Source organism: Triticum urartu, chromosome 2A (genome assembly GCF_056163025.1).
Source record: "Triticum urartu cultivar PI428250 chromosome 2A, HENAU_Tu73, whole genome shotgun sequence".
In the NCBI taxonomy this organism is placed as follows: domain Eukaryota; kingdom Viridiplantae; phylum Streptophyta; class Magnoliopsida; order Poales; family Poaceae; genus Triticum; species Triticum urartu.
This window is the reverse complement of record NC_141874.1, coordinates 469464791-469479584: the sequence shown is the minus strand read 5'-3', so window position 1 is coordinate 469479584 and position 14794 is coordinate 469464791.

The window sequence follows — 14794 nt, the reverse complement described above, 5'->3', positions numbered from 1 at the left end:
TGGATCTTCAAAGCCAGGCGGTTGTGCAACATACACTTCTTCTTCAATCTTGCCATTGAGAAAAGCACTCTTCACATCCATTTGATATAGAAGTATGTTATGATGATTTGCATAGGCCAGCAGTATGCGTATGGCTTCAAGTCTAGCCACAGGAGCAAATGTTTCATCGAAGTCAATGCCTTCCACTTGAGTATATCCTTGAGCAACCAGACGAGCTTTGTTTCTGACAACTTGACCATGCTCATCTTGCTTGTTGCGGTATATCCATTTGGTGCCTATTATATTGTGCTTCCGTGGATCAGGAGCAAACTTGACCATGCTCTTCTTGCATAGCTTGAATTCATTCAGGTTCCATGAAGGCTTCTTCAACTTTCTTGGGTTCTGTTATTGAGATGAATGCGAAGTGCCCACAGAAATTTGCTAGTTGAGTTGCCCTTGAACGAGTGAGTGGACCGGGTGCATTGATGCTATCAATTATTCTTTCAATCTGCACTTCATTGGCAACGCGGGGATGTACAGGGCGAAGACTTTGCTCTTGCTAATCATTGTCGTTGTTAGAAGGAATGTCTTCAGGCTGAGCATTGTCTTCATGTTGATTAGGTGCTGAGATGATAAGTTCTTCTTCAGGATGAGCTTCAGAAGGTATAATTTCTCTAGTTCCCATTAGCTTGATTGATTCACTGGATGGAACTTCATATAACACATTTGGCAGTTGCTCTCTTTGTGAACCATTGGTCTCATCGAACCGCACATCCACTGTTTCAACCACTTTGTAATGAAAGAGATTGAAGACTCTGTAGGAGTGAGAATCCTTTCCATATCCAAGCATAAAACCCTCATGTGCTTTTGGTGCAAACTTTGAGGTGTGATGTGGGTCCTTGATCCAGCACCTTGCGCCAAATACTCTGAAGTAACTGACATTTGGCTTCTTGCCAGTAAGGAGCTCATAAGATGTCTTGTTCAGAAGCTTGTGAAGATAAACACGATTGATTGTATGGCATGCAGTATCAATGGCTTCAGGACAGAATTTTCTTGGGGTCTTGTATTCATCTAGCATCGTTCTGGCCATCTCAATGAGTGTTCTGTTCTTGCGTTCCACGACGCCATTCTGCTGTGGCATGTACGGGGCTGAGAATTCATGTGTGATGCCCAAGGTATCAAGATATGTATCAAGGCCAGTGTTCTTGAATTCAGTGCCATTGTCACTTTTGATGTGCTTTATCTTGGCGCCATAATTGTTCATAACTCGATTTGCGAAGCGTCTGAAGACATCCTGCACTTCAGTCTTGTAAAGGATTATGTGCACCCAAGTGTATCTAGAATAATCATCAACAATAACAAAGCCATAGAGGCAAGCAGTAGTAGTAAGAGTTGATTAATGAGTGGGACCGAAAAGATCCATGTGAAGCAGTTCGAAGGGTCGAGTAGTGGTCATGATTGTCTTCGAGGGATGTTTGGCCCTCGTCATCTTTCCTACCTCACAGGCACCGCATAAGTGATCTTTCTTGAACTTGACGCCCTCGATGCCTATGACATGCTTCTTCTTTGCCAGGGTGTGGAGGTTCCTCATGCTAGCATGCCCAAGCCTCCGATGCCAGAGCCAGCATTCTGAAGCTTTTTCTAGAAGACATACGGCAAGCTGTGGTCCTGCTGAGAAATCTACTACGTACAGATCATCTTTTCGATACCCTTCAAACACTAGAGACTTGTCAGATTCCATTAGTACAAGGCAACGATATTTTCCAAATATTACGATCATGTTCAAATCGCAAAGCATTGAGACAGACATTAAGTTGAAGCCAAGGGATTCAACAAGCATGACTTTATCCATGTGTTGATCCCTTGAGATTGCAACTCTACCTAGACCCAATACCTTACTTTTACCAGTGTTAGCAAATGTGATGTGGCTCTTGTCGGATGGACGTAAGGTTGAGTCCATAAGAAGACTTCTTTTGCCAGTCATGTGATTTGTACACCCACTATCAATAATCCATTCTGAAGATGCTGGTGTCGTACCCTACAGTGCAGTTAGGGGGGATAGGCTTCACCAAGAGCATTGTGAAGCAAAAAAATTTGACGAACCAATGGGTTATGAAAGCTTAGATCCAGATTAGGACTAATAGGGAGAGTAGAAAGCGATTCAGGAATGAAGTACATAGTAAGACCATTCGGGCATTTGATCTTGCGCCCTACAAGATGTTTAAGGTCCCCAGCAATGGCGTTAGACGATTTTGGTTTTCTGCTGGAGACCTTTCCCTGCAAAAGAGAGTTAAGCTTTCTTAGCCACCCACATCTTCAAGGGTGGCTGAGAAGCAATAAGTATAAGTGCAGCATTTGAGAATTTTGGCTTTGGAGCCCTAGCAAACAGTCTTGCAGGCGGACAATAGTACTCATAAGAATAAGCAGAATAGTTCTTGGTCTTATGAACATGGCGGTTCGATGAACCGCTCTCATATTCATATGCCTGAGTATGGTTTCCCTGCAAAACATTTGCGTTAGTGCGACTCAGGTGAGTCCTCTGTCTGTATGAAGCCTTTGGACCGTATGAAGCCTTTGGTCTGAGGTTTGTCTTCTTCACGTGAGGTGTCATGATGACATTCACAGGAAGATTCTCCAGACACCTTTTCGGAACCCAGATCTTCTTCATAGGCGGTCCATTCCTGCAGTTAGTACCAATGTACCTGGCAAACACTTCACCATTCTGATTCTTAAACAGTATATAGTTTGCATGAAAGGATTCATCAATGATAATGGGGTTAGCACAAGTGAAGCCAGATAGATTGGATGGGTCTGCTGAAGGTTCCTTTGCAGCAACCCACATGGTTTTGGGGTACTGCTCAGGTTTCCAGTAAGAGCCATCAGCATTCATTTTCCTTACGAACCCAACACCCTCTTTCCTCGGGTTTCAGTTCAGTATCTGCTTTTTGAGGACATCACATAGTGTCTGATGCCCTTTAAGACTTTTGTACATCCCTGTTTCAAGCAATATCTTCAACCTAGCATTCTCATCAGCAATAGCAGTGGTATCCTCGGCAGAGGGGTTAGTTACCACATCAAAAGTTGAATATATTGCAACAGTAGTAGTAGTAGTAGTAGTAGTAGTAGTAGTAGTAGTAGTAGTAGTAGAAGAACATTTAGCAGCAGAAGTAGCATTATCACGCTCAATGCATTTAAGACATGGTGGTTCAAATCCTTCCTGAGCGGGACTGATCTGTTTGGCGCGAAGTGACTCGTTTTCCTTTTGAAGATCTTCATGAACCGCTCTCAATTTCTCAAGATCTTGCTTCCTTTGAAGATAATCATAGGAAAGCTTTTCATGAGTTGTTGAGAGAGTTTCATGACGACTTTCAAGTTCCTGATACTTAACGTGAAGATTTTTTATGTCTTCAATTAAGGATTCAGATCGAGTCATTTTAGCACCTAACAGATCATTGCTTCTGTCTAACAATTTTTGAATATGTTCCATAGCTTTTTGTTGTTCAGTTGCAACTTTAGCAAGTGTTTTGTAGTTGGGTTTTGAATCACAATCAGAGTCATCGTCACTAGATGTTTGATAGTGAGTAGTGCGTGTGTTTACCTTGGCACCGCGTGCCATGAAGCAGTAGGTAGAAGCGGAGTAGTCCTTGTCATTTGCATCGGTGTCGGTGATGAGGTCATTGTCTTCAGTATTGAAGATGGACTTGGCAACGTATGTTGTAGCCAGACTTGCGACGCCTGAATCGGACTCCTCCTCAGACTCCACCTCCGCCTCCTCAGAAGCGGACTCCTCCTCTGAATCCATTTCCTTGCCAACAAATGCACGTGCCTTGCCAGATGAGATCTTCTTGTGTGATGAAGACTTTGAGGAAGACTTGGAAGAAGACTTTGAGTATTTCTTCTTCTTCTTGTCGTCAGAGTCATATTCCTTGCTCTTCTTCTTCTTTTTGTTCTCATTGTCCCACTGTGGACACTCAGAGATGAAGTGGCCAAGTTTCTTGCACTTGTGACATGTTTTCTTCTTGTAGTCATGAGCAGAAGCTTCATCATTCCTTGAGCTTGATCGGGAAGACTTTCTGAAACCTTTCTTCTTGGTGAATTTTTGGAACTTCTTCACAAGCATAGCAAGTTCCCTTCCAATGTCTTCGGGATCATCAGAACTGCTGTCAGATTCTTCTTCAGATGAGGAGACAGCTTTTGCCTTCAAGGCACGAGTTCGCCCATAGTTTGGACCGTAGATATCTCTTTTCTCAGAAAGCTGAAACTCATGTGTGTTGAGCCTCTCAAGTATGTCAGATGGATCGAGTGTCTTGAAATCGGGACGTTCTTGAATCATCAGGGCTAGGATGTCAAACGAACTATCAAGTGATCTCAGTAGTGTCTTGACGACTTCATGTTTGGTGATCTCAGTAGCGCCGAGGGCTTGAAGCTCATTTGTGATGTCAGTGAGTCGGTCAAATGTGTGCTGGACATTCTCATTGTCATTTCTCTTGAAGCGGTTGAAGAGGTTGCGAAGGACACTGATTCTCTGATCTCTCTGGGTTGAGATGCCTTCATTGACCTTGGAGAGCCAGTCCCAGACCAGCTTAGATGTCTTCAAAGCACTCACATGGCCATACTGTCCTTTGGTCAGGTGACCACAGATGATATTCTTGGCAGTAGAGTCCAGTTGAACAAATTTCTTGACATCAGCAGCAGTGACACCTTCTCCAGCCTTGGGAATGCCGTTTTCGATGACATACCATAGGTCGACATCAATGGCTTCAAGATGCATGCGCATCTTATTCTTCCAGTAGGGATATTCAGTTCCATCGAAGACGGGGCACGCAGCGGAGACTTTAATTATCCCTGCAGTCGACATAGCTAAAACTCCAGGTGGTTAAACCGAATCACACAGAACAAGGGAGCACCTTGCTCTAATACCAATTGAAAGTGCGTTATATCGACTAGAGGGGGGTGAATAGGCGATTTTTATGAAAGTCTTCAAAACGTGGGAGTTATGAAGACAAACGATAGAAATAAACCTAATACCCTGCAGCGGAAGGTAGACTACACTAGGCAAGCCATAGTCAAGTATTCAATAGAGTGAAAGCACAATGACTAATAGCAGCAATGTAGTAAGGATCAGGTAGGAAGATATTGTGAAGCCAGACAGAACACGCAGTCACTCAGTGAAGACAAAAGATAGTGCAAACATACAATGACTTCACAAGGAGTAATAGTAAGTAAAGGGAAGGGAAGATGAAACAAGTGACTCGTTGAAGACAATGATTTGTTGGACCAGTTCCAGTTGTTGTGACAACTGTACGTCTGGTTGGGGCGGCTAGGTATTTAAACCTTAGGACACACAGTCCCGGACACACAGTCCTGAACACGCAGCTCAGGACACCAAGTCCTCACCGTATTCCCCCTTGAGCTAAGGTCACACAGACCTCGCCCAATCACTCTGGTAAGTCTTCAAGGTAGACTCCCAAACCTTCACAGACTTCGTTCACCGGTAATCTACAATGTCTCTTGGATGCTCAGAACGCGACACCTAACCGGCTGGAGGATGCACAGTCCTCAAGTGTAATAAGTCTTCAGATCACACAGACAAGAAGACTTAAGTGATGCCCAATTCTCTTTGGCTCTGTGTACACCCTCGATGCGACTATATCTCCCACGTGTCGAGGCACGACTTAGAGGCATAATCGCATAGAAGGCATATGTCGCAAGTTAGGCAATCTTCACAACATCCCATGTAATGTATATATATCATAAAAGGGGCGATAACATAGTTGGCTTACACTCGCCACGTCAATCAAGTACATAAATAACATTACACCATCCAAACACTCATGGCCCGACTACGGCGCCAAAATAAAAGATAACCCAACATGCGACACGGTCCCGATCACCCCCAACTGGGCACCACTACTGATCATCAGGAAAGGAAACATAGTAACGTTGAGAATCTTCGTCGAACTCCCACTTGAGCTCATACGCGTCACCTGGAGCGGAATCATCAGGCCCTGCATCTGGTGTAATAGTAATCTGTGAGCCACAGGGACTCAGCAATCTCGCACCCTCGTGATCAAGACTATTTAAGCTTATAGGTAAGGCAAGGTAAATATGAGGAGCTGCAGCAAGCGACTAGCAAATATGGTGGCTATCCTGTTTCGCAAAAGAGAGCGAGAAGAGGAGGCAAAGCACGAGCGAGAAACAAGAGAACAACCTGCTCAAACATTACTCCAACACCGTGTCCACTTCCCGGACTCCGCCGAGAAGAGGCCATCACGGTAACACACTCAGTTGATTCATTTTAATTAAGTTAAGGTTCAAGTTATCTACAACCGGACATTAACAAATTCCCATCTGCCCATAACCGCGGGCATGGCTTTCGAAATTTCAAATCCCTGCAGGGGAGTCCCAACTTAGCCCATGACAAGCTCTCACGATCAACGAAGGAATAGACCTCCTCCCAAGACGTTCCGATCAGACTCGGTATCTCGGTTCTTCAAGACACTTCGACAGGTTAAAAACAAGACCAGCAACATCGCCCGAATGTGCCGACAAATCCCGATAGGAGCTGCACATATCTCGTTCTCAGGGCACACTCAGATAGGTCAAGCTACGAGTAAAACCAACCCTTGAGTTTCCCCGAGGTGGCCCCGCAGGCTGCCTGGTTCGGACCAACACTCAGAGGACCACTGGCCCGTGGGAGTTAAAATACGATGACCCTTGGGCTCCGGAAACCCAAGGGAAAAAGAAGCTAGGTGGCAAATGGTAAAACCAAGGTTGGGCATTGCTGGAAAAGCTTTAATCAAGGCGAACTATCAAGGGGTTCCCATTATAACCCAACCGCGTAAGGAACGCAAAATCCAGGAACATAACACCGATATGACGGAAACTAGGGCGGCAAGAGTGGAACAAAACACTAGGCGAGAGGCCGAGCCTTCCACCCTTTACCAAGTATATAGATGCATTAAGAAAACATAGCAATATAATGATATCCCAACAAGTAAATAAATGTTCCAACAAAGAACAGCCTTCAATCTTCACCTACAACTAGCAACGCTATAAGAGGGGTTGAGCAAAGCGGTAACATAGCCAATCAACGGTTTGCTAGGACATGGTGGGTTAGAGGTTTGACATGGCAATTTGGGAGGCTTGAAAGCAAGTGGTAGGCATCGTAGCATTGGCATAGCAAAAGAGCGAGCAAACTAGCATAGCAAAGATAGTAGTGATTTCGAGGGTATGATCATCTTGCCTGCACAGTTGTCAGAGTTGACTGGATCCTCGACAGCAAACTCAACGGACTCCTCATTAGCGAACTCGTCTCCCGGCTCTACCCAAACAAGACAAACAAGCAATATGGACACAATCAACCACGTGCAAGGAACAAACGAAATGATGCAAAGATGGAATGCCATGCGGGATGCGATGCGGGATGCATATGCAAGATCTGACAAAGGATGCATGAACCTGGCCTCAACATGGAAATCCAAGCGTGCCACTGGAAATATGAGATGAAATCGCTTGAAAATGATATAAAGAACGCCGGAATCGGAGTTACGGTTTGGAAATGGCAAGCGATTCAAATATGACACCGGTCTGCGGTTTACAGCAAGTAGCCATCTAAATGCAACAAGATGTACATGCTACAGCACCCAAACATGACAACAAAATACATGGCAGGGATGCATTCATGATGCCTAACAGAAGTCTAGCACTGAGCTACGGCCAATTCATCCATTAACAGGTTCAAACAAGCATGGCAAAAATGCATATGGTAAACAGATTTCAGACTTGGTGAAATCAACACTTGTCTGGAATTTCAGACCAGGTAGCACTCTTCGGAGCATGAAAACTACATGCTACAGGACCTGAACATGGCAAAGTAAAGCATGGCATGGATCTACTCAAAGAGCTTAACAAAAGTCCCTTAGTGACCTTGAGCCAAAAGGAATTAGAAAATACAATTGCACGCATGTGAACATAGCGAAAACATAATCAGTTTTAAAACTTAGTGAAAACTGGCACATGCTGAAACATATCTCAAGTAGGCATGTTTACGAGCTCGATGCACTCACTACGGTGCAAGTCATGACAAACTAAGCATACATCCATCAAGAATACACAAAATTCAAGCTAGACATGGCAAGAACAATAGCATAGCATGCACGGATCAGCTACAACATCATCGGCAAAATTGCAAACAAGTTGACAATCTGCCCAGATTCTCAACGTAGAAAAAGTAGAGCTCGATTGACTCAAGCTAGGGTGCTCCATAATTGCAAACAAAGACATGGATGGATAGAGCACTACATGATTAACAAAACATCCTTACTGATCATACTCAAAAGAGGCACGGATCACTAGGAAACAACATGAACATATGGCCATATGAGATAAACAGCTCAAGGACTTGGTGGAATTGCTAAGTCCCTGAAATCAGAATTACCAAGTGCACCACTTTGCAAGCTTGTGCTAGTCACCACACACATCACAAAAATACATGGGTTGCACCTCTGGAAAGATGGCAAAACCCTTAACAAAACATATGTAGAACTCATGAGCATATCATGCACACATTAATCATGGCAAAAATGACAAAAAGCTAAATAGAGCAGCAGATGTGACAATTATCTCAAGTAGCCCTCTTCTAACAGCATTTCGGGCATCAAGATGAACTCAAGTGAAAATGATGCAATGGAATGAAATGATGTACTCTCTGAGATGAACATTTTGATATGCTATATGCCAAGAACAGAGTTACGGATGCAAAGTTATAGCATGATGAAGAAGGGCACATGGATTAGGGACTTAGGGAAAAAACGGGGTCAACCCTAATATTTCAGATCTGGATCGGGGGCACGCAATCCGAGGTCGGCCGGAGCGAGCTCGCCGGAGCGTGCGGGCCGGAGTTGAAGGCGGGGACGACATCGAGGGAGAGGAGGAGGAGGCCGGCGCGGTGGCGGCGAGGTCTGACCGCGGTGGCGGCGACGTCGGGCGGCGGGGAGGAGTTGCGCGGCGGGGCGGCGCGCCGGAGATGACGGGCTGCGGCGCCGGACTTGGAGGTGCCGCCGGCTCGGGCGATGAGGGAGGCGGGTGGCGCTGCACTCCAGGCCGAGGAGGGCCTCTCGCGGGCCGCGGCGGGCTTCGGCGGCGCTGGTGGAGAGAGAGGGAGGCGGCGTATGGAAGCCTGCCATGTGGCGGCGGACACGTCCGTTGGTGGAGGGGAAACGTCCGGCGGCGCGAGGGGAAGGTTAGGGTAGGGTTTGATCCAGAAATTTCGGGGAAGATGCTATTTTATAGGTAGAGGGAGCTAGGAGAGTCCAAATGAGGTGCGGTTTTCGGCCACGCGATCGTGATCAAACGCTCTAGATGATGGAGAAGGTTTTGGTGGGTTTTGGGCCAAAATGGAGGGGTGTTGGGCTGCAACACACACGAGGCCTCCTCGGTCCCTCGGTTAACCGTTGGAGTATCAAACGAAGTCCAAATGATACGGAACTTGACAGGCGGTCTACCGGTAGTAAACCAAGGCCGCTTGGCAAGTCATGGTACAATCCGGAAATGTTTAATCCCCACACATGAAAGAAAGCTAGAAATGACCACAGGAGGAGAATGAAGCGCCAGAATGCAAAACGGACAACGGGGAAAATGCTCGAATGCAAGAGACGAACACGTATGCAAATGCAATGCACATGATGACATGATATGAGATGCATGATAACGATAACAACACACGGAGACAAAAACCCGAACCCGAGAAAATAAAATAACTTAAAGCCGGAAACGGCAAGAGTTGGAGTACAAATTGGGAAAGTTACATCCGGGGTGTTACAACACTCCACCACTACGAAAGGATCTCGTCCCGAGATCTAGGACTGAAAGAACGCCGGGTACTCGGAAGGGAGGTGATCCTCGCGTTCCCAGGTAGCTTCACGGTCGGAATGGTTTGACCACTTGACTTTGAGAAATTTGATTGACTTATTGCGAGTCTTGCGTTCAGTCTCTTCGAGAATAGCAACTGGGTGCTCACGATAGGAGAGGTCTTCTTGGAGCTCAATGTCCTCGAAGTTGACGGTGTGGTCAGGAGTCTTGAAGCACTTTCGAAGCTGAGAGACATGGAACACGTCATGAACATTTGCAAAGTTTGAAGGAAGCTCGAGTTGATAGGCGAGATCGCCTCTCTTGCTGACAATCTTGAAAGGTCCCACGTATCTAGGGGCAAGCTTCCCTTTGATACCGAAACGACGAGTACCTTTCATAGGAGAGACACGGAGGTAAACATGATCTCCGATCTCAAAAGCCAAATCACGGTGCTTACTATCATAGTAGCTCTTCTGACGGGATTGGGCTGCTTTGAGGTTATCACGAATGACTTTGCACATTTCCTCTGCCTCTGTGATTAAGTCATTACCCAAAAGCTGATGTTCACCGGTTTCAGACCAGTTGAGAGGGGTACGGCACTTCCTACCATACAGAATTTCAAATGGGGCCTTGCCCGAACTTGCTTGAAAACTGTTGTTGTAGGAGAATTCAGCATAAGGAAAGCAATCCTCCCACTTCATGCCGAAGGAGATCACACAAGCCCTGAGCATATCTTCAAGAATCTAGTTGACACGCTCGACTTGACCGCTAGTTTAAGGATGGAAAGCCGTGCTGAAGCGGACGTTGGTGCCCATGGCCTTCTGAAAAGAATCCCAAAACTTGGAGGTAAAGATGCTGCCACGGTCTGAAGAGATCACTTGTGGAATACCGTGCAGAGAGACAATCCGAGAGGTATAGAGTTCCGCCAATTGAGCTGCAGTGATTGACTCTTTGATAGGCATAAAGTGAGCCACTTTAGTGAGTTTGTCGATGACAACGAATATAGCATCATTGCCACGCTTGGACTTTGGAAACCCAGTCATGAAGTCCATTTCAATGTGGTCAAACTTCCATTCTAGAATGGCAAGAGGTTGGAGGAGACCTGCTGGCCTTTGGTGTTCTGCCTTCACTCTTCTGCAGACATCACATTCATTCACGAATTGAGCAATCTCGCGCTTCATTCGAGTCCACCAATAAGCTTGCTTAAGGTCCTGATACATCTTCGTGCTCCCAGGGTGGATGGAGAGGAGAGAATTGTGAGCCTCGTTCATGATCACTTTACGAAGTTCACCTTTGGGTACAACAATACGATCCTCGAAGAAGAGAGTATCTTTGTCATCAAGGCGGTAGCACTTGTACTTGGGTTGACTCTTGGCAATCCCAATCTTCACCTTTTTCACCATAGCATCACGAAGCTGGGCTTGGCGAATCTGGTCTTCCAAGGTAGGAGAGACTTGAAGGTTGGCGAGGAAACCTTGAGGAACAACTTGCAGATTAAGTTTGCGGAAAGCTTCACAAAGCTTGGGTTGATAAGGCTTGAGAATCAGACTGTTGCAATAAGCCTTTCTGCTCACTGCGTCAGCAATCACATTGGCCTTGCCTGGAGTATACTCGATACTCGGATTATACTCTTGAATCATTTCGACCCATCAAGTTTTCCTGAGGTTGAGATTAGGCTGAGTGAAGATGTACTTGAGACTCTTGTGATCAGTGAAAATGTCCACTTTTCTTCCCAATAAGAGATGTCTCCAAGTCAAAAGAGCATGCACAACTGCCGCCAACTCGAGATCATGAGTGGGGTAGTTCTTCTCATTAGGCTTCAACTGGCGAGAGGTATAAGCAACAACTTTCTTCTCTTGCATCAATACTGCGCCAAGACCTTGGAGAGAGGCATCACAAAAGACCTCGTACGGCTTGGATTCATCAGGCGGAGTCAGAACTGGAGTAGTGATCAATTTCTCTTTCAAAGTGTTGAAAGCAATGTCACACTCTAGAGACCAAATGTACTTGATGTGCTTCTGGAGAAGATTAGAGAGAGGCTTCGCGATCTTAGAAAAGTTTTCAATGAATCTTCGGCAATAGCTTGCGAGACCGAGGAAGCTACGGAGTTGCTTCACGTTCTGAGGAGGTTCCCAATTCACAATTGCAGACACCTTCTCAGGATTCATGGCAATGCCCTTGGCAGAGATGATATGACCAAGATAAAGAACCTCATCGAGCCAAAATTCACACTTGGAGAACTTGGCGTAGAACTGATGTTCCCTGAGCTTATCGAGTACCAAACGCAAGTGCTTGGCATGATCTTCCTTATTCTTGGAGAAAACCAGAATGTCGTTGAGATAGACCAAAACGAAGTCATTGGTGTAGGCGTTGAAGATGAAGTTCATCATGCGAGAGAACATCGGAGGAGCGTTGACGAGGCCAAAATACATGACAGTGTATTCATATGAACCATATCTTGTCCTGAAAGCCGTCTTGGGAATATCTTGCTCACGGATACGAATCTGATGATAACCCATACGGAGATCAAGCTTGGAGAATACTTGGGCACCTTTGAGTTGTTCGAATAGCTCATTGATGTTGGGAAGTGGGTATTTGTTCTTGATGGTCTTCTTGTTCAATGGACGGTAATCAACACATAGTCGGTCCGTTCCATCCTTCTTCTTCACAAAAAGAACACCACAACCCCCGAAGAAGAACTAGGCCGGATGAGACCCATTCTTTCTTGAATATCGAGTTGCTTCTTCAGCTCCTTCAACTCTTCAGGTCCGAGCTTGTAAGGACGCTTGCACACAGGTTCCGTGCCGGGCTCAAGATCAATAACGAATTCAACTGGCCGGTGCGGAGGCATTCCTGGAAGCTCTTCTGGAAAGACGTCTTGATATTCACAAACAACTGGAATCTGCGAGATAGCATCCAGTTCACCCTTCTCATTGAGAGAAAACAGACGGATGGTATCATCACGAGCGGCAAAGACAATTACATCCTCAGACGAATGAGTCAATTGAATCTGCTTGGCTGCACAATCAAGCTGAGCCTTGTGCTTAGAAAGCCAATCCATTCCGAGAATAAGATCAATATCCGAGTTGCCAAGAACCATTGGGGAAGAAAGAAACTTGTAGTCGCCCAAGGTGATTGTAAAATCTGGCACCTCCAGACTTGCACTCAAACGTTTGCCAGGAGAAACGATATCCATTTGTTTACCCAAATGAGAAGAAACGAACTCATGCTTGGTAAAAATGGCTTTGACATGAAACAATGCGATGCACCAGTGTCAAAAAGAACTTTTGCAGGAATATCATTAACAGGAAGGTTACCCATGATGACATCTGACGAATCCTCTGCCTGAGCTGCATTCATCAAGTTGACCTTGGCGTGCTTAGGGTTATGCTTGACCACAGCTGTACTTGCCGATCTCATAGGAGGAGGAGGAGGAAGACGCCTCTGGTTGAAACACTTGTTGGCATAGTGACCCTTCTGTTGGCACTTGTTGCACGTGACCTCTGAAAGCGGACGGTGATACGGAGCACTCGATCTTGGAGCTTGAGATGAAGTCTTATTCTGAAAGCCAGGGTTGGGTGGGTGGGAAGATCCACTTCCACCTTTGCTCTTCTGCTGATACAGCTGACGAAACGGATGAGGAGGAAGCCAATACTTCTGCTCCTTGGCCACTTGAGTAGAGGAAGAAGGAGTAACATCTCTGACTCGCTTCTTGGAAGCATCACACCTCAATTGAGCAGCCTCTTGCTTCAATGCCATGTTGTAGAACTCATCGTATCTCAAGGGCTCAAAGAGAACAAGAGCTAGCTGAATTTCTTCTCTGAGACCACCCCTGAACTGGTATATCATGCTCTTCTCATCAGGGACGTCCTGCTTGGCAAAGCGGGCGAGCTTCTGGAACAACTTGTTGTAGTCATAGACAGACAAAGAGCCTTGCTTTAGGTTGCGGAATTCCTCACGCTTGCTTTCAACCACGCTCTGAGGAATATGATGAGCTTGGAAATCTCGATGGAATTCATCCCAAGTGATAACACGTCCACCTCTGGAATCCTTGTACTGCTGGAACCATTCTGCAGCTTGATCTTTGAGTTGGAAGGAAGCGAACTTGACGAAATCCTCAGGCCTGACGTTACTGCACTCGAAATGCTTGCACAGATCCACAAGCCAATCGTCAGCATCGGTTGCCTCAACACAATTGCTGAAAGTCTTTGGCCCATTAGCAAGGAACTGGTTGAGTGTAGCAAAATGATTCTGATTGTTGCCTTGGTTCCCTTGGTTGCCTTGATTGCGCTCTTGAAGAATTTGCATGATCAACTGTGTGTTTGCATTGGTTGCGACCGTCACAGCTTGCCATGCCTCCGGAGGAGGTGGAGGTGGTGGCGGATCAGGATTCGGAGTCGTGCGCATTGGAGGAGCCATCCTGAAGAGGTTGACATCCATTAGCACATTGATAGACACATATTGAAGCTGAATCCAACGGAATGAAAATTGCAACATATAGTCTTCACATCCAAACAAAATGAACGAATGCATTCCTCTTGAAGTGGTCACATATCCATAAATTGAGAAGCCACGTAGAATTAAGGTAGAGAAATAAATCAACAAGGTACGGATCAAGAACGAATAATCGGTAAGAAATCCCAATCTCAAACCAATATCCGTGGAAGAAGAACTAGAGCTACAAGAATTCCCACCTATGAAACTCCCGAACCTTTCCGGTTATGCAATCAGGTGTTGGGGATACAGGGGAAGCATAATATCTCACCAAATCTAGCAAATCCTGCATCCAGCTGTATCCATCCTTCAACACATAACCAAGAAACCTTCGGAAACCATCTACCTCAACCTTCGAAAAGCATTCGTTATACAAGTTATGGCGATACTCCCGAACTCCCGCCCCAGTACTGGGTGGCGTCGAGGTTATCTCACCAACGAACTGCATAAAAGAGATTTTCGATGTCGG